The following is a 21069-nucleotide window of genomic DNA, read 5'->3' as shown; positions in this document are numbered from 1 at the left end:
GCGCCATTTGACTTTTTGAATGAAAAATTATTTCCATCGTTAGCGGACACCATGTCGCGTTTGGATAGCTCCTGTGTGCCTAAACATTGGCGCTCCCCCACAAGTGACCCCATTTTGGAAACTAGACCCCCCAAGGAACTAATTTAGATGCCTAGTGAGCACTTTAAACCCTCAGGTGCTTCACAAATTGATCTGTAAAAATGAAAAAGTAATTTTTTTTCACAAAAAAATTCTTTTCGCCTCAATTTTCTCATTTTCACATGGGCAGTAGGATAAAATGGATCATAAAATTTGTTGGGCAATTTCTCCCGAGTACGCCGATACCTCATATGTGGGGGTAAACCACTGTTTGGGCACTCGGCAGGGCTCGGAAGAGAAGGCGTGCCATTTGACTTTTTGAATGGAAAATTAGCTCCAAATGTTAGCGGACACCATGTCGCGTTTGGAGAGCCCCTGTGTGCCTAAACATTGGAGCTCCCCCACAAGTGACCCCATTTTGGAAACTAGACCCCCCAAGGAACTTATCTAGATGCATATTGAGCACTTTAAACCCCCAGGTGCTTCACAGAAGTTTATAACGCAGAGCCATGAAAATAAAAAATAATTTTTCTTTCCTCAAAAATGATTTTTTAGCCTGGAATTTCCTATTTTGCCAAGGATAATAGGAGAAATTGGACCCCAAATATTGTTGTCCAGTTTGTCCTGAGTACGCTGATACCCCATATGTGGGGGTAAACCACTGTTTGGGCGCACGGCAGGGCTCGGAAGGGATGGCACGCCATTTGGCTTTTTAAATGGAAAATTAGCTCCAATCATTAGCGGACACCATGTCACGTTTGGAGAGCCCCTGTGTGCCTAAACATTGGAGATCCCCCAGAAATGACACCATTTTAGAAACTAGACCCCCAAAGGAACTAATCTAGATGTGTGGTGAGGACTTTGAACCCCCAAGTGCTTCACAGAAGTTTATAACGCAGAGCCATGAAAAAAAAAAAAAAAATTATTTTCTCAAAAATGATCTTTTAGCCTGCAATTTTTTATTTTCCCAAGGGTAACAGGAGAAATTTGACCCCAAAAGTTGTTGTCCAGTTTCTCCTGAGTACGCTGATACCCCATATGTGGGGGTAAATCACTGTTTGGGCACATGCCGGGGCTCGGAAGTGAAGTAGTGACGTTTTGAAATGCAGACTTTGATGGAATGCTCTGTGGGCGTCACGTTGCGTTTGCAGAGCCCCTGATGTGGCTTAACAGTAGAAACCCCCCACAAGTGACCCCATTTTGGAAACTAGACCCCCAAAGGAACTTATCTAGATGTGTGGTGAGCACTTTGAACCCCCAAGTGCTTCATAGAAGTTTATAATGCAGAGCCGTGAAAATAATAAATACGTTTTCTTTCCTCAAAAATAATTATTTAGCCCAGAATTTTTTATTTTCCCAAGGGTAACAGGAGAAATTTGACCCCAATATTTGTTGTCCAGTTTCTCCTGAGTACGGTGATACCCCATATGTGGGGGTAAACTACTGTTTGGGCACATGCCGGGGCTTGGAATTGAAGTAGTGACGTTTTGAAATGCAGACTTTGATGGAATGCTCTGCGGGCGTCACGTTGCGTTTGCAGAGCCCCTGATGTGCCTAAACAGTAGAAACCCCCCACAAGTGACCCCATTTTGGAAACTAGACCCTGAAAGGAACTTATCTAGATGTGTGGTGAGCACTTTGAACCCCCAAGTGCTTCATAGAAGTTTATAATGCAGAGCCGTGAAAATAATAAATACGTTTTCTTTCCTCAAAAATAATTATTTAGCCCAGAATTTTTTATTTTCCCAAGGGTTACAGGAGAAATTGGACCCCAAAAGTTGTTGTCCAGTTTCTCCTGAGTACGCTGATACCCCATATGTGGGGGTAAACCACTGTTTGGGCACACGTCGGGGCTCAGAAGGGAAGTAGTGACTTTTGAAATGCAGACTTTGATGGAATGGTCTGCGGGTGTCACGTTGCGTTTGCAGAGCCCCTGGTGTGCCTAAACAGTAGAAACCCCCCACAAGTGACCCCATTTTAGAAACTAGACCCCCCAAGGAACTTATCTAGATATGTGGTGAGCACTTTGAACCCCCAAGTGCTTCACAGACGTTTACAACGCAGAGCCGTGAAAATAAAAAATCATTTTTCTTTCCTCAAAAATTATGTTTTAGCAAGCATTTTTTTATATTCACAAGGGTAACAGGAGAAATTGGACCCCAGTAATTGTTGCGCAGTTTGTCCTGAGTATGCTGGTACCCCATATGTGGGGGTAAACCACTGTTTGGGCACACGTCAGGGCTCGGAAGTGAGGGAGCACCATTTGACTTTTTGAATACGAGATTGGCTGGAATCAATGGTGGCGCCATGTTGCGTTTGGAGACCCCTGATGTGCCTAAACAGTGGTAACCCCTCAATTCTACCTCCAACACACCCCTAACCCTTATCCCAACTGTAGCCGTAACCCTAATCACAACCCTAACCCCAACACACCCCTAACCCTAATCCCAACTGTAGCCATAATCCTAATCACAACCCTAACCCCAACACACCCCTAACCACAACACTAACCCCAACACACCCCTAACCCTAACCACAACCCTAATTCCAACCCTAACCCTAAGGCTATGTGCCCACGTTGCGGATTCGTGTGAGATATTTCCGCACCATTTTTGAAAAATCTGCGGGTAAAAGGCACTGTGTTTTACCTGCGGATTTTCCGCGGATTTCCAGTGTTTTTTGTGCGGATTTCACCTGCGGATTCCTATTGAGGAACAGGTGTAAAACGCTGCGGAATCCGCACAAAGAATTGACATGCTGCGGAAAATACAACGCAGCGTTTCCGCGTGGTATTTTCTGCACCATGGGCACAGCGGATTTGGTTTTTCATATGTTTACATGGTACTGTAAACCTGATGGAACACTGCTGCGAATCCGCAGCCAAATCCGCACCGTGTGCACATAGCCTAATTCTAAAGGTATGTGCACACGCTGCGGAAAACGCTGCGGATCCGCAGCAGTTTCCCATGAGTGTACAGTTCAATGTAAACCTATGGGAAACAAAAATCGCTGTACACATGCTGCGGAAAAACTGCACGGAAACGCAGCGGTTTACATTCCGCAGCATGTCACTTCTTTGTGCGGATTCCGCAGCGGTTTTACAACTGCTCCAATAGAAAATCGCAGTTGTAAAACCGCAGTGAAATGCGCAGAAAAAACGCGGTAAATCCGCCATAAATCCGCAGCGGTTTAGCACTGCGGATTTATCAAATCCGCAGCGGAAAAATCCGCAGAGGACCAGAATACGTGTGCACATTCCTAACCCTAACCCTAGCCCTAACCCTAGCCCTAACCCTACCCCTAGCCCTACCCCTAACCCTACCCCTAACCCTACCCCTACCCCTAACCCTACCCCTAACCCTACCCCTAACCCTAACCCTACCCCTAACCCTACCCCTAACCCTAACCCTATTCTAACAGTGGAAAAAAAAAAATTCTTTATTTTTTTATTGTCCCTACCTATGGGGGTGACAAAGGGGGGGGGGGTCATTTATTATTTTTTTTATTTTGATCACTGAGATAGATTATATCTCAGTGATCAAAATGCACTTTGGAACGAATCTGCCGGCCGGCAGATTCGGCGGGCGCACTGCGCATGCGCCCGCCATTTTGGAAGATGGCGGCGCCCGGGAGAAGACGGACGGGACCACGGCTGGATCGGTAAGTATGATAGGGTGGGGGGGGACCACGGGGGGGGGATCGGAGCACGGGGGGGGGGAATCGGAGCGCGGGAGGGGTGGAACGGAGCGCGGGGGGCGTGGAACGGAGCACGGGGGGGCTGGAATGGAGCACGGGGGGGTGGAACGGAGCACGGGGGGGGGTGGATCGGAGTGCAGGGGGGGTGATTGGAGCACGGGGGGGTGATTGGAGCACGGGGGGAGCGGGCACGAGCACGGGGGGGAGCGGAGCACTGGACGGAGGGGAGCCGGAGCAGTGTACCGGCCAGATCGGGGGGGTGGGGGGGGCGATCGGAGGGGTGGGCTGGGGGCACATTAGTATTTCCAGCCATGGCCGATGATATTTCAGCATCGGCCATGGCTGGATTGTAATATTTCACCCGTTATAATGGGTGAAATATTACAAATCGCTCTGATTGGCAGTTTCACTTTCAACAGCCAATCAGAGCGATCGTAGCCACGAGGGGGTGAAGCCACCCCCCCTGGGCTAAACTACCACTCCCCCTGTCCCTGCAGATCGGGTGAAATGGGAGTTAACCCTTTCACCCGGTCTGCAGGGACGCGATCTTTCCATGACGCCGCATAGGCGTCATGGGTCGGAATGGCACCGACTTTCATGACGCCTACGTGGCGTCATGGGTCGGGAAGGGGTTAAAATTTGAAAAAAAAAAAATTCCTATTAGTGTCTTTCCACCAGTCTCCAGCTCAATTGTGGAAAAACACTACATAGGATAACCTAGAGGGTTTTTTTGGGGCCTTGCAGCGCCCTTTACGGCTGTCTGCACGGTCTCTGTGTGAGCGCAGCTCGCCCTGTAGTCTGTGTGCAGCCATAGCCGGTTGGATTCAGCTCAGGGTGCGTTACTGCCTCATACCTTGAAAAACAATTTCCTTTTTTTCAAATAGTGCAGCCAGTTTAAAATTTGAAAAAAAAAATTCCTATTAGTGTCTTTCCACTTGTATCCAGCTAAATAGTGGAAAAACACTATATAGGATAACCTAGAGGAGGGTTTCTTGGCCTTGCAGCGCCGTTTACGGCTGTCTGCACGGTCTCCGTGTGATTTAAACTAGCTCTGTAGCCCGATCTGCACCAAAAAAAAGGTTAAGTTCACCAAACACAACTTACACTTGTGTAGGCCACATTTGAAAAATAATAAAGTTTAGTCCACAATTTACAACATTAGTGTTTCTTACACCTGTTAGGAGGAGCATTACAGGAATAAGCACACTAAGGCCTTAGTACTTTTCTGCTTATCTTTATCTGTCAACCAAGATGAAGAGGGCAGGGAGTAAGGCACGTGGGCGTGGGCGCGGAGCAGGGAGAGGAGCAGGGAGAGGACGTGGTGATTCTGTGCCTGCTGCGGGCGCCGGTGACTCGTCGTCACTCAGTTTCAGCAGGGAACACTCCTTCATGCGCAGCTTTGTCGGAGAGCGCCGTGCACCGCTGCTGCGTGAAGACCAAATTGAAGCCGTTGTCGGGTGGATGGCAGCTAACGCCTCGGCATCGACTTCAGTTAGTGCCACATCCTCTCAGGCACAGAGCACTGGAGAGCAGCCATCTGTCTCTTCACCACCTGCCAAATTGGCCAGGCAGTCAGAGAGCCCAGGACAGGAGCCGTCTCTACTTCTGTTCTCTGAATCTCTTGGCTTGGAAACAGGGGGCCAGCCAAGCAGCATTGGAGAAATGGAAGAAGAGGCAGTGTGCAGTGATGCCCAACACCTTTTTCTCTCTGACTCTGAAGAGGCAGGTGGGCCAGTGCCTCCGGTGACCACAGCGCAGTACGCATCTGATGATGAAACTCAGGTGCCGCTTTCTCGTGCGTACTGTGCTGCTGAGACTACCCAGGAGGAGCAGTTGGTGGCAGAGGGTAGTGGAGATGATGAGGTCCTTGACCCATCGTGGCGTGAGGAACAGGAAGGTGGTGGGAGCAGCTCAGAGGAAGAGCTTCCTCTTACGGGCCAAAGAGGGAGAGGGAGGGGGAAGACTGCGGAGCCTGTAGCCTCCACTTTGGCACCCGTTAGGAGCCTGTCTCTTTCCAAAGCCAAAAAGGGCGCTCCCAAGACTTGCAGTGCCTGGTCCTTTTTTGACACAGTTGCAGATGACATTTGTTTTGTCAAATGCAAGCTGTGTCATCATAAAGTAAAAAGAGGGAAAAATGTCAGCAACCTCAATACCACAAATATGTGGAAACATGTGCGGACCAGGCACGCGGTGGAGTTACAGAAACACACTGAAGATGTAGGCCAACCAACAGCGGCAGCTACCACCTCTTCAGCTCGTGTTGCCTCTTCCTCCAGCTCACGCACAGCTGGTTTGGCTTCCTCCCAGAGACCTTGTGTAATTCCACCCACAGCACCACCTTCCCAGTCATCCTCACACTCCCAGTCTACTCTACAGCCATCGGTAGTACAGGCATGGGAGAAAAGGCGGGCATTCTCGGCCAACCACCCCCGAGCACAGGCTCTGAATGCAGGCATTGCCAAACTGTTGTCCCTGGAAATGCTCTCGTTCAGGCTGGTGGAGACTGACAGCTTCCGTGACTTGATGGCATTGGCAGTCCCACAGTACAAGGTGCCCAGCCGCTTTTACTTCAGCAGGCAGGCTGTCCCTGCCCTGCACAGGCATGTTGAGGCAAACATAAAACATGCGCTACTGAACGCCGTCAGTAGCAAGGTCCACCTCACCACCGATGCGTGGACCAGTCAGCATGGACAGGGGCGATATGTTTCCCTCACTGCCCATTGGGTTAATGTTGTTGAGCCAGGTACAGATCGTGCGAGTGGCGCAGGACGTGTCCTGCCCACTCCAAGGATTGCAGGAATCCAGTCTGTACGCATCGACTCCTCCTCTTACACCAGTTCCTCTGATTCCTCTCTGCAGGATCCGTCACAGTCCACCCCCACATGGACCCGTGAACGTTTACCTATGACCGACATGAGCACAGCCGTGGCCAAACGTCAGCAGGCCGTCTTGAAACTAGTTTCATTGGGGCATCGAAGCCACACAGCGCAGGAGCTCTGGAATGCCATAAAGCAGGAGAGCGATGTGTGGTTACTGCCAGCGAATCTCCAGCCAGGCATGGTAGTGTGTGACAATGGCCGAAATCTGGTGGCAGCTTTGGCCCTTGGCAACCTCACTCACATCCCATGTCTGGCACATGTGCTCAATTTGGTTGTGCAGAGTTTTCTGAGGGACTATCCGGATCTTGATGCCCTGCTGCACAAGGTCCGCCTAGAGTGTGCTCACTTGCGGCGTTCCAGCTTGGCCAGATCCCGCATTGCTGCTCTGCAGCGCCGATTCCGCCTTCCGGAACACCGCATCATATGTGACCTACCTACCCGGTGGAATTCCACGTTACATATGTTGGAGCGGTTGTGTGAGCAGCAGCAAGCAGTTATGGAGTACCAGCTGCATCAGGCGCAAAGAAGTCGCAGTCAGCGCCGATCAGACTTCACAACCACAGAGTGGGCCACTATGAAGGACGTCTGCCAGGTTTTGCGTCCTTTTGATTATTCCACGCGGATGGCAAGTGCAGATGATGCACTAGTCAGCATGACTGTCCCCCTTATCTGCCTGCTTCAGCAAACTTTGCAAGGGTTAAGGGATGATGTGGTTGAAGAGGTGGAGGATGAGGAGTCACCTTTTCCATCAGCTTCTGGAGAGTCAGCGCCACGTGGTTCCTCACAAAGGGGTACGCAGGGGCCAATTTGTGAGGAGGATGAGGAGGAGTCAATGGAGGAGGAAGAGCTCCGTCCAGAGGAGGGAGCGACACAATTGTCCAGTGGTCAGTGTGTACAGCGAGGGTGGGGTGATGACGAGCGGGCAGAGATCATGTCTCAAGCAGGGGACAGCGTTTCTGGGCCGGTTGGCACTCTGCAGCACATGGTGGATTTCATGCTGCAGTGCCTGAGAAACGACCGCCGCATCGACCACATTCTCAACATGCCTGATTATTGGGTGTTCACCCTCCTCGATCCTCGCTACCGGGACAACGTCCAAAACCTCATCCCTGCGTTGACCCGGGAGCGTAAATTGCGGGAGTACCACGACACACTGGTGAATTCCATCATCTTCTCCTGTCCAACTGAGAGGAGTGCTGCTAGTGCTTTACAAAGCAGCTCAGTGCGTCGAGGCAGTGGGGGAGGCTCTGCCCAAAGAGGGAGCAGAAGCAGTGCCTCTGCCCAAGGCAAGCCCAGTATGGCACAACTCTGGCACACTTTTGTGTGCCCGCCCCAAATGTCTACACCATCACCGGCGGCTCCAGTCAGCAGGAGGCAACGGTTCCGTCAGATGGTGACAGACTACATGGCTTGCCCTCTTACTGTACTCCCAGACGGCTCTTCCCCGTTCAAGTTTTGGGTCTCTAAGCTGGATACATGGCCAGAGCTAAGCCAGTATGCATTGGAGGTGCTGGCTTGCCCTGCGGCTAGTGTCTTATCGGAACGTGTCTTTAGTGCCGCAGGTGGTGTACTAACAGACCGTCGCATGCGACTATCCTCCGATAACGTTGACCGGCTTACTTTCCTGAAAATGAACCAGGCCTGGATCTCGCAGGAATTTGCCACTCCTCTGCCTGATTAAGTAATTGGGTGTCATCCAGGTCTCCTGCTGTGTTCATCTTTCTACCACCTGAACTGCTATTCCTGGGCTCCAACACCGCCAGTTGCGGCTCAGAAGTGCAGGCTGCACAGTAAAAACATACGACCCAGTGTTATTGGGTTTCAGTAACGTCAGCTGATCCCCAGCTGTGTAGCCGGCAATGTGTCCTGCGACCGCCACGCTGGCACAACAACCTAAATGTAAGGGAACCTGTCCCCCCCCCCCCCCCCGTCGTTTGTTACTGAAAGAGCCATCTTGTGCAGCAGTAATGCTGCGCAAGGAAAAGGTAGCTCTTTTTTTTTAGCTCTTTGCACACGCAGAACTTAACACTTATAAAATGTGTTCACTGATACCGTTATACCGTCCCGGAGCTGGGACTTTCCTTCGTAATGTGACGCAGCACAGCCGTCATTCCTACCCCCTTGGTTCCATGCGCTGCCTCCTCAGCGTTGTTTTAAGCTGTCACGGAGCCTGCGCTGTTCTGTTATCCCTTGGGCATGCCCTATTTGCGCTGCCTGTCTTCTGACATAATTTGGTGTCAGGCTGGCTGCGCCTGTGCGGCCGCGGTGCCCGAGATCCCGCCTCGCAGTGTCTTCTGATTGAGTCACACTGCGGGCCTGGGATCCATGGGCATGCGCAGTGCATATCTTCCCCTCGGGCTCTCGCTCATTTCCCTCCGCCTTCTTTAGACTGTGCGCCGTCAGCTGATCCCTAGCATGCCACGGCCGTGACACCGCACAGTCTGAAGAAGAGGGAAGGAGGGGAGTGAGAGTCGAGGTTATGCACTGTGCATGCCCATGGTTCCAAGGCCCGCAGTGGGATTACGTTAGATGAGACTGCGAGGTGGGATCTGGAGCAGCGTGGACGCACAGGCACTGACAGCCTGACACCAAATTATGTCAGAAGACAGGCAGTGCTAATTGGGCATGGCCAAGGGCTAACAGAACAGCGCAGGCTCCGTGACAGCTTAAAACAACGCTGAGGAGGCAGCGCACGGCATCAAGGGGATAGGAATGACAGCTGTGCTGTGTCCCATTACGAAGGAAATTCGCACCTCCGGAACGGTTTAACGGTATAAAGGGACACATTTTTAGTGTTTACTTCGGTGTTTGCAAGGAGCATAATTAAAAGAGCAACCTTTTCCTTTTGCATCCTTAGTGCTGCACAACATGGCTCTTTCAGCTACAAACGTCTTGGGGGGGGGGGGTTAAAGGTTTCCTTTCAACTTGCTCCAATCAGGCTTCGGCCTACACTCTGTTCCTCTGCTCCTCCTGCTGTCCCTGGGCTCTAACACCGCCAGTTGGTGCCTGGAAGTGCTGTGTGCACAGTCAACAGTCGCTCCTCTGTTATTGGGGTTCAGTAACGTCAGCTGATCCCCAGCTGTGTGTGCGGCAATACCTCCAAACTGCTCCTCCTGCTGTCCCTGGGCTCTAACACCGCCAGTTGGTGCCTGGAAGTGCTGTGTGCACAGTCAACAGTCGCTCCTCTGTTATTGGGGTTCAGTAACGTCAGCTGATCCCCAGCTGTGTGTGCGGCAATACCTCCAATCTGCTCCTCCTGCTGTCCCTGGGCTCTAACACCGCCAGTTGGTGCCTGGAAGTGCTGTGTGCACAGTCAACAGTCGCTCCTCTGTTATTGGGGTTCAGTAACGTCAGCTGATCCCCAGCTGTGTATCCGGCAACGTGTCATGCGACCGCCACGCTGGCACAACTAAAATGTAAGGGGACCTGTCCCCCCCCCCCCCTAGGCGTTTGTTACTGAAAGAGCCACCATGTGCAGCACTAATACTGCACAAGGGAAAGGTCGCTCTTGAAATTATGCTCCTTGCAAACGCTGAACTACACACTCATGTAATGTGTCCCCTCACACCGTCCAACCGTCCCGGAGGTGGGACTTTCCTTTGTAATGTGACGCAGCACAGCCGTCATTGCTACCCCCTTGGCACCGTGCGCTGCCTCCTTAGCGTTGTTTGATTCCGTCATGGACCCTGCGCTGTTATGTTATCCCTTGGCCATGCACAGTTTGCGCTGCCCGTCCTCTGACATCATTTTTTGTCGTCCTGGCTGCGCCTGTGCGTCCACGCTGCCCGAAATCACACCTCGCAGTGTCGTCTAATGTGATCCCACAGTGGGCCTGGTATCCATGGCCATGCGCAGTGCATATACTAGCCTCTCACTCCCCTTTTTCACGCTTCTTCAGACTAGGCGGCGTCAGCTGATCCCTAATAGCATGCCACGGCCGTGACGCCGCACAGTCTGAAGAAGCAGGAAGGAGGTGAGTGAGAGGCGATGATATGCACTGCGCATGCCCATGGATCCCTGGCCCGCAGTGGGACTACATTAGATGACACTGCAAGGTTGGATCTCGGGCAGCTTGGACGCACAGGCACTGCCAGCCTGACACCTACATGATGTCAGAAGACGGGCACCGCTAACTGTGCATGGCCAAGGGATAACATTACAGTGCGGGCTCCGTGACAGAACCAAACAACGTTGAGGAGGTGGTGCCCGGCACCAAGGGGGTTGGAATGACGGCTGTGCTGTGTCACATTACAAAGGAAAGTCCCACTTCCGGGATGGTTTGACGGTGTGAGGGGACACATTATATGAGTGTGTACTTCAGCGTTTGCAAGGAGCATAATTTTCGGAGCCACCATTTTCCATGTGCAGTATTACTGCTGTACAAGATGGCTCTTTCAGCAACAAATGCCTGGGGGGGGGGGGTTAAAGGTTCCCTTTCAACTTGCTCCACTGCAGGCTTCGGCCTACACTCTGCTCCTCTTTGATTCCCTGGGTTTCAACACTGTCAGTTGCCACCTGGAAGTGTTGTCTACACAGAAAAAACACTAGGTGATGTGTCAGTGGGGTTCAGCACCGCCAGCTGTTCCCCTGCTGTGTAGTCGGCAACGTGTCCAGCACAAGCCACGCTGGCACAACAGAACAAAAGCTGCCACCAGTGCAGGCTTCGGCCTACACTCTGCTCCTCTCCTCCTCCTGCTGACCCTGGGCTCAAACACCGCTAGTTTTTGCCCGGAAGTGCTAGCTGCACAGAGAAAAACACCAGCCAATGTGTTAGTGGGGTTCAGCAACGCCAGCTGTTCCCCTGCTGTGTAGCCGGCAACGTGACCTGCAAATGCCATGCAGGCACAGGAACTGAAATTAAAAGGGAACCTGGCCCCACCCCCCCAGGTGTTTCTATGTATAACAGCCACCTAGTACAGCAGTACTGCTGCATTTGTACAAGGTGGCTGACTTTTTCTCCTTGCCCACGTGGAACTCAACACGTACAAAATGTGTCTCATTGAGACCATTCCACTGTCCCTGAGGTGTGACTTTCCTTTGTAATGATACGCAGCACCCCCCTTGGTAGCGTTTCCCGTCTTTTGTCATCATGGTTAGCTGGCTGCGCCTGTGCATCCGCCCTGCTAGAAACAACGCCCCTCGTTGTCATATTTATTTTGTCAGCGAGGGTGTGGTTTATGGGCACGAGCAGTGCATATGTTCGCCTGTCTTAACTCATCTCCTTCCGCCTTCTTCAGACTGTGCGGCCTCCTGGCCGTGGTAGGCGATAAGGGATCAGCTGAGGCCGCCCAGTCTGGAGCAGGTGTAAGGACATGTGTAAGCGGCAAACCTATTTACTGCACAAGGCCACGAATCCCAGCCACGCAGTGTGATTTTTTGAAAACACACTGTGGGTCTGGGATTCATGTCCATCGCTAACCGCAACGGCCGACATGAAATGAGGTCAGAAGACAGGAAGCGCTCACAGCGCATGGCCAAGGGATCACAATAGCGCAGACTCCTGTACAGCAAATAACAACGCTCAGGAATCTGCGCCCAGTACCTAGGTGCAAATTTTGACACCTGTGCTGCGTCTCGTTAAAAAGACAAGTCACGCCTCCACAACTGTTTGACAGTATAATGGGCTAAATAGTGTACGTGTTTTAGTCAGCGTGTGCAAGGAGCAAAACAAATAGAGCAACCTTTTACTTGTGCAGCATTAATGCTGCACAAGGTGTGGCTCTTGTACCTTGCAACACCTGAGGGGGGGGGTTAAAGGTAACCTTTGAAATTGGTTCAACTAGGCTTCGGCCTACACTCTGCTCCTCTACTCCTCCTGCTGACCCTGGGCTCAAACACCGCTAGTTTTTGCCCGGAAATGCTAGCTGCACAGAGAAAAACACCAGCCAATGTGTTAGTGGGGTTCAGCACCGCCAGCTGTTCCCCTGCTGTGTAGTCGGCAACGTGTCCAGCACAAGCCACGCTGGCACAACAGAACAAAAGCTGCCACCAGTGCAGGCTTCGGCCTACACTTTGCTCCTCTCCTCCTCCTGCTGACCCTGGGCTCAAACAACGCCAGTTTCTGCCCGGACATGCTAGCTGCACAGAGAAAAACACCAGCCAATGTGTTAGTGGGGTTCAGCACCGCCAGCTGTTCCCCCGCTGTGTAGCCGGCATCGTGTCCAGCACAAGCCACGCTGGCACAACCGACCAAAAGCTGCCACCAGTGCAGGCTTCGGCCTACACTTTGCTCCTCTCCTCCTCCTCCTGCTGACCCTGGGCTCTAACACCGCTAGTTTTTGCCCGGACATGCAATCTGCACAGAGAAAAACACCAGTCAATGTGTCAGTGGGGTTCAGCAACGCCAGCTGTTCCCCTGCTGTGTAGCTTGCAACGTGACCTGCAAACGCCACGCAGGCACATGAACTGAAATTGAAGGGAGCCTGCCCCCCACCCACAGGTGTTTCTATGTATATCAGCCACCTTGTACAGCAGTACTGCTGCATTTGTACAAGGTGGCTGACTTTTTCTCCTTGCCCACGTGGAACTCAACACGTACAAAATGTGTCTCATTAGAGACCATTACAATGTCCCTGAGGTGTGACTTTCCTTTGTAATGACACGCAGCACCACCCTTGTTAGCGCTGCCCGTCTTTTGACATCATTGGTTAGCTGGCTGCACCTGTGCATCTCCCCTGCTCGAAACAACGGCCCTCGGTGTCTTATTTTTTTGGACAGCGAGGGTGTGATTGATGGGCATGTGCAGTGCATATGTTTGCCTGTGTTCACTCATCTCCTTCCGCCTTCTTCAGACTGGGTGTCCTCATGGCCGCGGCAGGCGATAAGGGATCAGATGAGGCCGCCCAGTCTGAAGCAGGTGTAAGGACATGTGTGAGCGGCAAACATATTTAGTGCACCAGGGCACGAATCCCAGCACCGCAGTGTGATTTTTTAAAAACACACTGTGGGTCTGGGATTCATGTCCATCGCTAACCGCAACGGCCGACATGAAATGAGGTCAGAAGACAGGAAGCGCTCACAGCGCATGGCCAAGGGATCACAATAGCGCAGACTCCTGTACAGCAAATAACAACGCTCAGGAAGCTGCGCCCAGTACCTAGGTGCAAATTTTGACACCTGTGCTGCGTCTCGTTAAAAAGACAAGTCACGCCTCCACAACTGTTTGACAGTATAATGGGCTAAATAGTGTACGTGTTTTAGTCAGCGTGTGCAAGGAGCAAAACAAATAGAGCAACCTTTTACTTGTGCAGCATTAATGCTGCACAAGGTGTGGCTCTTGTACCTTGCAACACCTGAGGGGGGGGTTAAAGGTAACCTTTGAAATTGGTTCAACTAGGCTTCGGCCTACACTCTGCTCCTCTACTCCTCCTGCTGACCCTGGGCTCAAACACCGCTAGTTTTTGCCCGGAAATGCTAGCTGCACAGAGAAAAACACCAGCCAATGTGTTAGTGGGGTTCAGCACCGCCAGCTGTTCCCCTGCTGTGTAGTCGGCAACGTGTCCAGCACAAGCCACGCTGGCACAACAGAACAAAAGCTGCCACCAGTGCAGGCTTCGGCCTACACTTTGCTCCTCTCCTCCTCCTGCTGACCCTGGGCTCAAACAACGCCAGTTTCTGCCCGGACATGCTAGCTGCACAGAGAAAAACACCAGCCAATGTGTTAGTGGGGTTCAGCACCGCCAGCTGTTCCCCCGCTGTGTAGCCGGCATCGTGTCCAGCACAAGCCACGCTGGCACAACCGACCAAAAGCTGCCACCAGTGCAGGCTTCGGCCTACACTTTGCTCCTCTCCTCCTCCTCCTGCTGACCCTGGGCTCTAACACCGCTAGTTTTTGCCCGGACATGCAATCTGCACAGAGAAAAACACCAGTCAATGTGTCAGTGGGGTTCAGCAACGCCAGCTGTTCCCCTGCTGTGTAGCTTGCAACGTGACCTGCAAACGCCACGCAGGCACATGAACTGAAATTGAAGGGAGCCTGCCCCCCACCCCCCCAGGTGTTTCTATGTATAACAGCCACCTTGTACAGCAGTACTGCTGCATTTGTACAAGGTGGCTGACTTTTTCTCCTTGCACACGTGGAACTCAACAAGTACAAAATGTGTCTCATTACAGACCATTACAATGTCCCTGAGGTGTGACTTTCCTTTGTAATGACACGCAGCACCCCCATTGTTAGCGCTGCCCGTCTCCTGACATCATTGGTTGGCTGGCTGTGCCTGTGCGTCCCCCCTGCCCGACACAACGCCCCCCGTTGTCTCATATATTTTGACTGCGAGGGTGTGATTGATGGGTACGAGCAGTGCATATGTTCCCCTGTTTTCACTCCCCTCCTTCCGCCTTCTTCTGACTGTGCGGCCTCATGGCCGCGGCATGCGATAAGGGATCAGCTGAGGCCGCCCAGTCTGAAGCAGGTGTAAGGACATGTGTGAGCGGCGAACATATTTACTGCACAAGGCCACGAATCCCAGCACCGCAGTGTGACTTTAGGAAAAGCCACTGTGGGTCTGGGATTTATGGCCATCGTTAACCGCACCGGCCAACATGAAATGAGGTCATGAGACGGCCTGCACTAACAGGGTATTGCCAAGGGATAACACAAGAGCGCAGTTTCCTGTACTGCAAATAACAACGGTAAGGAATCTGCGCACAGCACCTAGGTGTAAATTTGTACACCTGTGCTGCGTCTCCTTAAAAAGACTAGTAGTCACGCCTCCACTACTGTTTGACAGTATAATGGGGTAAATAGTGTACGTGTTTAAGTCAGCGTGTGCAAGGAGCAAAATTAAATAGAGCAACCTTTGACTTGTGCATCAATAATGCTGTTCAAGGTGTGGCTCTTGTACCTTGCAACACCTGAGGGGGGGGTTAAAGGTAACCTTTGAAATTGGTTCAACTAGGCTTTGGCTAACACTCTGCTCCTCTACTCCTCCTGCTGACCCTGGGCTCAAACACCGCTAGTTTTTGCCCGGAAATGCTAGCTGCACAGAGAAAAACACCAGCCAATGTGTTAGTGGGGTTCAGCACCGCCAGCTGTTCCCCTGCTGTGTAGTCGGCAACGTGTCCAGCACAAGCCACGCTGGCACAACAGAACAAAAGCTGCCACCAGTGCAGGCTTCGGCCTACACTTTGCTCCTCTCCTCCTCCTGCTGACCCTGGGCTCAAACACCGCTAGTTTTTGCCCGGAAATGCTAGCTGCACAGAGAAAAACACCAGCCAATGTGTTAGTGGGGTTCAGCACCGCCAGCTGTTCCCCTGCTGTGTAGTCGGCAACGTGTCCAGCACAAGCCACGCTGGCACAACAGAACAAAAGCTGCCACCAGTGCAGGCTTCGGCCTACACTTTGCTCCTCTCCTCCTCCTGCTGACCCTGGGCTCAAACACCGCTAGTTTTTGCCCGGAAATGCTAGCTGCACAGAGAAAAACACCAGCCAATGTGTTAGTGGGGTTCAGCACCGCCAGCTGTTCCCCTGCTGTGTAGCTTGCAACGTTTCCTGCAAACGCCACGCAGGAACATGAACTGAAATTGAAGGGAGCCTGCCCCCCACCCCCCCAGGTGTTTCTATGTATAACAGCCACCTTGTACAGCAGTACTGCTGCATTTGTACAAGGTGGCTGACTTTTTCTCCTTGCACACGTGGAACTCAACAAGTACAAAATGTGTCTCATTACAGACCATTGCAATGTCCCTGAGGTGTGACTTTCCTTTTTAATGACACGCAGCACCCCCATTGTTAGCGCTGCCCGTCTCCTGACATCATTGGTTGGCTGGCTGTGCCTGTGCGTCCCCCCTGCCCGACACAACGCCCCCCGTTGTCTCATATATTTTGACTGCGAGGGTGTGATTGATGGGCACGAGCAGTGCATATGTTCCCCTGTTTTCACTCCCCTCCTTCCGCCTTCTTCTGACTGTGCGGCCTCATGGCCGCGGCATGCGATAAGGGATCAGCTGAGGCCGCCCAGTCTGAAGCAGGTGTAAGGACATGTGTGAGCGGCGAACATATTTACTGCACAAGGCCACGAATCCCAGCACCGCAGTGTGACTTTAGGAAAAGCCACTGTGGGTCTGGGATTTATGGCCACCGTTAACCGCACCGGCCAACATGAAATGAGGTCATGAGACGGCCTGCACTAACAGGGTATTGCCAAGGGATAACACAAGAGCGCAGTTTCCTGTACTGCAAATAACAACGGTAAGGAATCTGCGCACAGCACCTAGGTGTAAATTTGTACACCTGTGCTGCGTCTCCTTAAAAAGACTAGTAGTCACGCCTCCACTACTGTTTGACAGTATAATGGGCTAAATAGTGTACGTGTTTAATTCAGCGTGTGCAAGGAGCAAAATTAAATAGAGCAACCTTTGACTTGTGCATCATTAATGCTGTTCAAGGTGTGGCTCTTGTACCTTGCAACACCAGAGGGGGGGTTAAAGGTAACCTTTGAAATTGGTTCAACTAGGCTTCGGCCTACACTCTGCTCCTCTACTCCTCCTGCTGACCCTGGGCTCAAACACAGCTAGTTTTTGCCCGGAACTGCTAGCTGCACAGAGAAAAACACCAGCCAATGTGTTAGTGGGGTTCAGCACCGCCAGCTGTTCCCCCGCTGTGTAGCCGGCATCGTGTCCAGCACAAGCCACGCTGGCACAACCGACCAAAAGCTGCCACCAGTGCAGGCTTCGGCCTACACTTTGCTCCTCTCCTCCTCCTCCTGCTGACCCTGGGCTCAAACACCGCTAGTTTTTGCCCGGAACTGCTAGCTGCACAGAGAAAAACACCAGCCAATGTGTTAGTGGGGTTCAGCACCGCCAGCTGTTCCCCCGCTGTGTAGCCGGCATCGTGTCCAGCACAAGCCACGCTGGCACAACCGACCAAAAGCTGCCACCAGTGCAGGCTTCGGCCTACACTTTGCTCCTCTCCTCCTCCTCCTGCTGACCCTGGGCTCAAACACCGCTAGTTTTTGCCCGGAACTGCTAGCTGCACAGAGAAAAACACCAGCCAATGTGTTAGTGGGGTTCAGCACCGCCAGCTGTTCCCCCGCTGTGTAGCCGGCATCGTGTCCAGCACAAGCCACGCTGGCACAACCGACCAAAAGCTGCCACCAGTGCAGGCTTCCGCCTACACTTTGCTCCTCTCCTCCTCCTCCTGCTGACCCTGGGCTCTAACACCGCTAGTTTTTGCCCGGACATGCAATCTGCACAGAGAAAAACACCAGTCAATGTGTCAGTGGGGTTCAGCAACGCCAGCTGTTCCCCTGCTGTGTAGCTTGCAACGTGACCTGCAAACGCCACGCAGGCACATGAACTGAAATTGAAGGGAGCCTGCCCCCCACCCACAGGTGTTTCTATGTATAACAGCCACCTTGTACAGCAGTACTGCTGCATTTGTACAAGGTGGCTGACTTTTTCTCCTTGCCCACGTGGAACTCAACACGTACAAAATATGTCTCATTAGAGACCATTACAATGTCCCTGAGGTGTGACTTTCCTTTGTAATGACACGCAGCACCACCCTTGTTAGCGCTGCCCGTCTTTTGACATCATTGGTTAGCTGGCTGCGCCTGTGCATCTCCCCTGCTCGAAACAACGCCCCACGGTGTCTTATTTTTTTGGACAGCGAGGGTGTGATTGATGGGCATGTGCAGTGGATATGTTTGCCTGTGTTCACTCATCTCCTTCCGCCTTCTTCAGACTGGGTGTCCTCATGGCCGCGGCAGGCGATAAGAGATCAGATGAGGCCGCCCAGTCTGAAGCAGGTGTAAGGACATGTGTGAGCGGCAAACATATTTAGTGCACCAGGGCACGTATCCCAGCACCGCAGTGTGATTTTTTAAAAACACACTGTGGGTCTGGGATTCATGTCTATCGCTAACCGCAACGGCCAACATGAAATGAGGTCATAAGACAGGAAGCGCTCACAGCGCATGGCCAAAGGATCACAAGAGCGCAGACTCCTGTACAGCAACTAACAACGCTCAGGAAGCTGCGCCCATGCAAAAAGGTGTTGTTTTCGACACCTGTGCTGCTTTTCTTTAAAAAGACAAGTCACGCCTCCACTACTGATTAACAGTATAATAGGCTAAATAGTCTACGTGTTGCATTCAGCTTGTGCAAGTAGAAAAATTAATAGAGCAACCTTTTACTTGTGCAGCATTAATGCTGCAGAAGGAGTGGCTCTTGTACTTTGTAACACCTGAGGGGGGGTTAAAGGTAACCTTTGAAATTGGTTCAACTAGGCTTCGGCCTACACTCTGCTCCTCTCCTCCTCCTGCTGACCCTGGGCTCTAACAACGCTAGTTTTTGCCCGGAAATGCTAGCTGCACAGAGAAAAACACCAGCCAATGTGTTAGTGGGGTTCAGCACCGCCTGCTGTTCCCCCGCTGTGTAGCCGGCATCGTGTCCAGCACAAGCCACGCTGGCACAACCGACCAAAAGCTGCCACTAGTGCAGGCTTCGGCCTACACTTTGCTCCTCTCCTCCTCCTCTTGCTGACATTGGGCTCAAACACCGCTAGTTTTTGCCCGGAAATGCTAGCTGCACAGAGAAAAACACCAGCCAATGTGTTAGTGGGGTTCAGCACCGCCAGCTGTTCCCCTGCTGTGCAGCTTGCAACGTGACCTGCAAACGCCACGCAGGCACATGAACTGAAATTGAAGGGAGCCTGGCCCCCACCCCCAGGTGTTTCTATGTATAACAGCCACCTTGTACAGCAGTACTGCTGCATTTGTACAAGGTGGCTGATGTTATCTCCTTGCCCACGTGGAACTCAACACGTACAAAATGTGTCTCTTTGAGACCATTCCACTGTCCCTGAGGTGTGACTTTCCTTTCTAATGATACGCAGCACCCCCCTTGGTAGCGCTTCCCGTCTTCTGACATCATTGGTTGGCTACTTGCGCCTGTTCGTCCGCCCTGCCTGAATAAAATGCTCCTCGTTGTCTTAATTATTTTGACTGCGAGGGTGTGATTGATGGGCACGAGCAGTGCATATCTTCGCCTGTCTTAACTCATCTCCTTCCGCCTTCTTCAGACTGTGCAGCCTCATGGCCGCGGCATGCGAGAAGGGATCAGCAGAGGCCGCCCAGTCTGAAGCAGGTGTAAGGACGTGTGTGAGCGGCCAAAATATTTACTGCTCAAGGCCACGAATCCCAGCACCGCAGTGTGGCTTTATGAAAAGACACTGTGGGTCTGGGATTTATGGCCATCGTTAACCGCACCGGCCAACATGAAATGATGTCATAAGATGGGCAGCGCTAACAGGGCATTGCCAAGGGATAACACAAGAGCGCAGACTCCTGTACAGCAAATAACAACGCTCAGGAAGCTGCGCCAAGCACCAAGGCGTTATTTTGGACACCTGTGCTGCGTCTCATCAAAAAACCAAGTCACGCATCCACTACAGTTTGACTGTAGAATGGGGTAAATTGTGTATGTCTTTCATTCAGCGTGTGCAAGTAGACAAATTAATAGAGCAACCTTTCACTTGTGCAGCATTAATACTGCACAAGGTGTGTCTCTTGTACTTTGTAACACCTGAGGGGGGGGTTAAAGGTTTCCGTTGAAATTGGTTCAACTAGGCTTCGGCCTACACTCTGCTCCTCTCCTCCTCCTCCTGCTTCAACACGGGCTCTAACATCGCTAGTTTTTGCCCGCAAGTGCTAGCTGCACAGATAAAAACACACGCCATTGTGTTAGTGGGGTTCAGCAACGCCAGCTGTTCCCCCAGTGTGTAGCCGGCAAAGTGTCCTGCAAACGCAACGCAGACACAAAGCTGCCTCCAGTGCAGGCTTCGGCCTACACTCATCTCCCCCTGCTTACCCTTTGCTCCAACACCGCTAGTTGGGGCTCTAGGAAGACAATCTTTAATAGGCAAGGCAACGCATCCGGGTTCCAGCACCGCCAGCTGGTTCTCGGCAGTGTTCTTGTCACAGGTACTCCCTCGTGCCAAGCCTGGTTTCAGCACCGTCAGCTGTTTCCGGGTTGTGTCAACTTCACTGAGACGCCTATGCTTGCCCCGTCGTGGGGCGGTCGAGTTAGCCAACTCCAGGGTGCCTCCAGTTTAGGAGCTTCCTATGTGGGCTGCGTGAACTGGTAGTCAAGGCTGGTTCTGTAGTGCCAGTAGGCCCAGCTCCCCCTGTAGGACTGTTGGGGTTCGGTAACTGCGGCTGCCTCGCGGCCTAGCTGTTCTCTCCTCTCCTGTGGGCCTTGGGGTCCACCACCTGGTTCCAGCACCGTCAGCTGGTTCCGGGCCGAGCCTTTGGCTTAGGTGCCTCCTCCTGGGTATCCGAGTTCCGCCAACGCCAGGCGGTCCTTGGTAGTGCTTTTAAGCGCGGGCACCTACAGCTTAGTAACCGGGTTCCAGCACCGTCAGCTGGTCCTCGGTCGTGCCATTGGCTCTTGCACACTGGGGCAACGCATCCGGGTT

Source organism: Ranitomeya imitator, chromosome 4, assembly GCF_032444005.1.
Source record: "Ranitomeya imitator isolate aRanImi1 chromosome 4, aRanImi1.pri, whole genome shotgun sequence".
In the NCBI taxonomy this organism is placed as follows: Eukaryota; Metazoa; Chordata; class Amphibia; order Anura; family Dendrobatidae; genus Ranitomeya; species Ranitomeya imitator.
Note: the sequence above shows the minus strand (reverse complement) of the source record.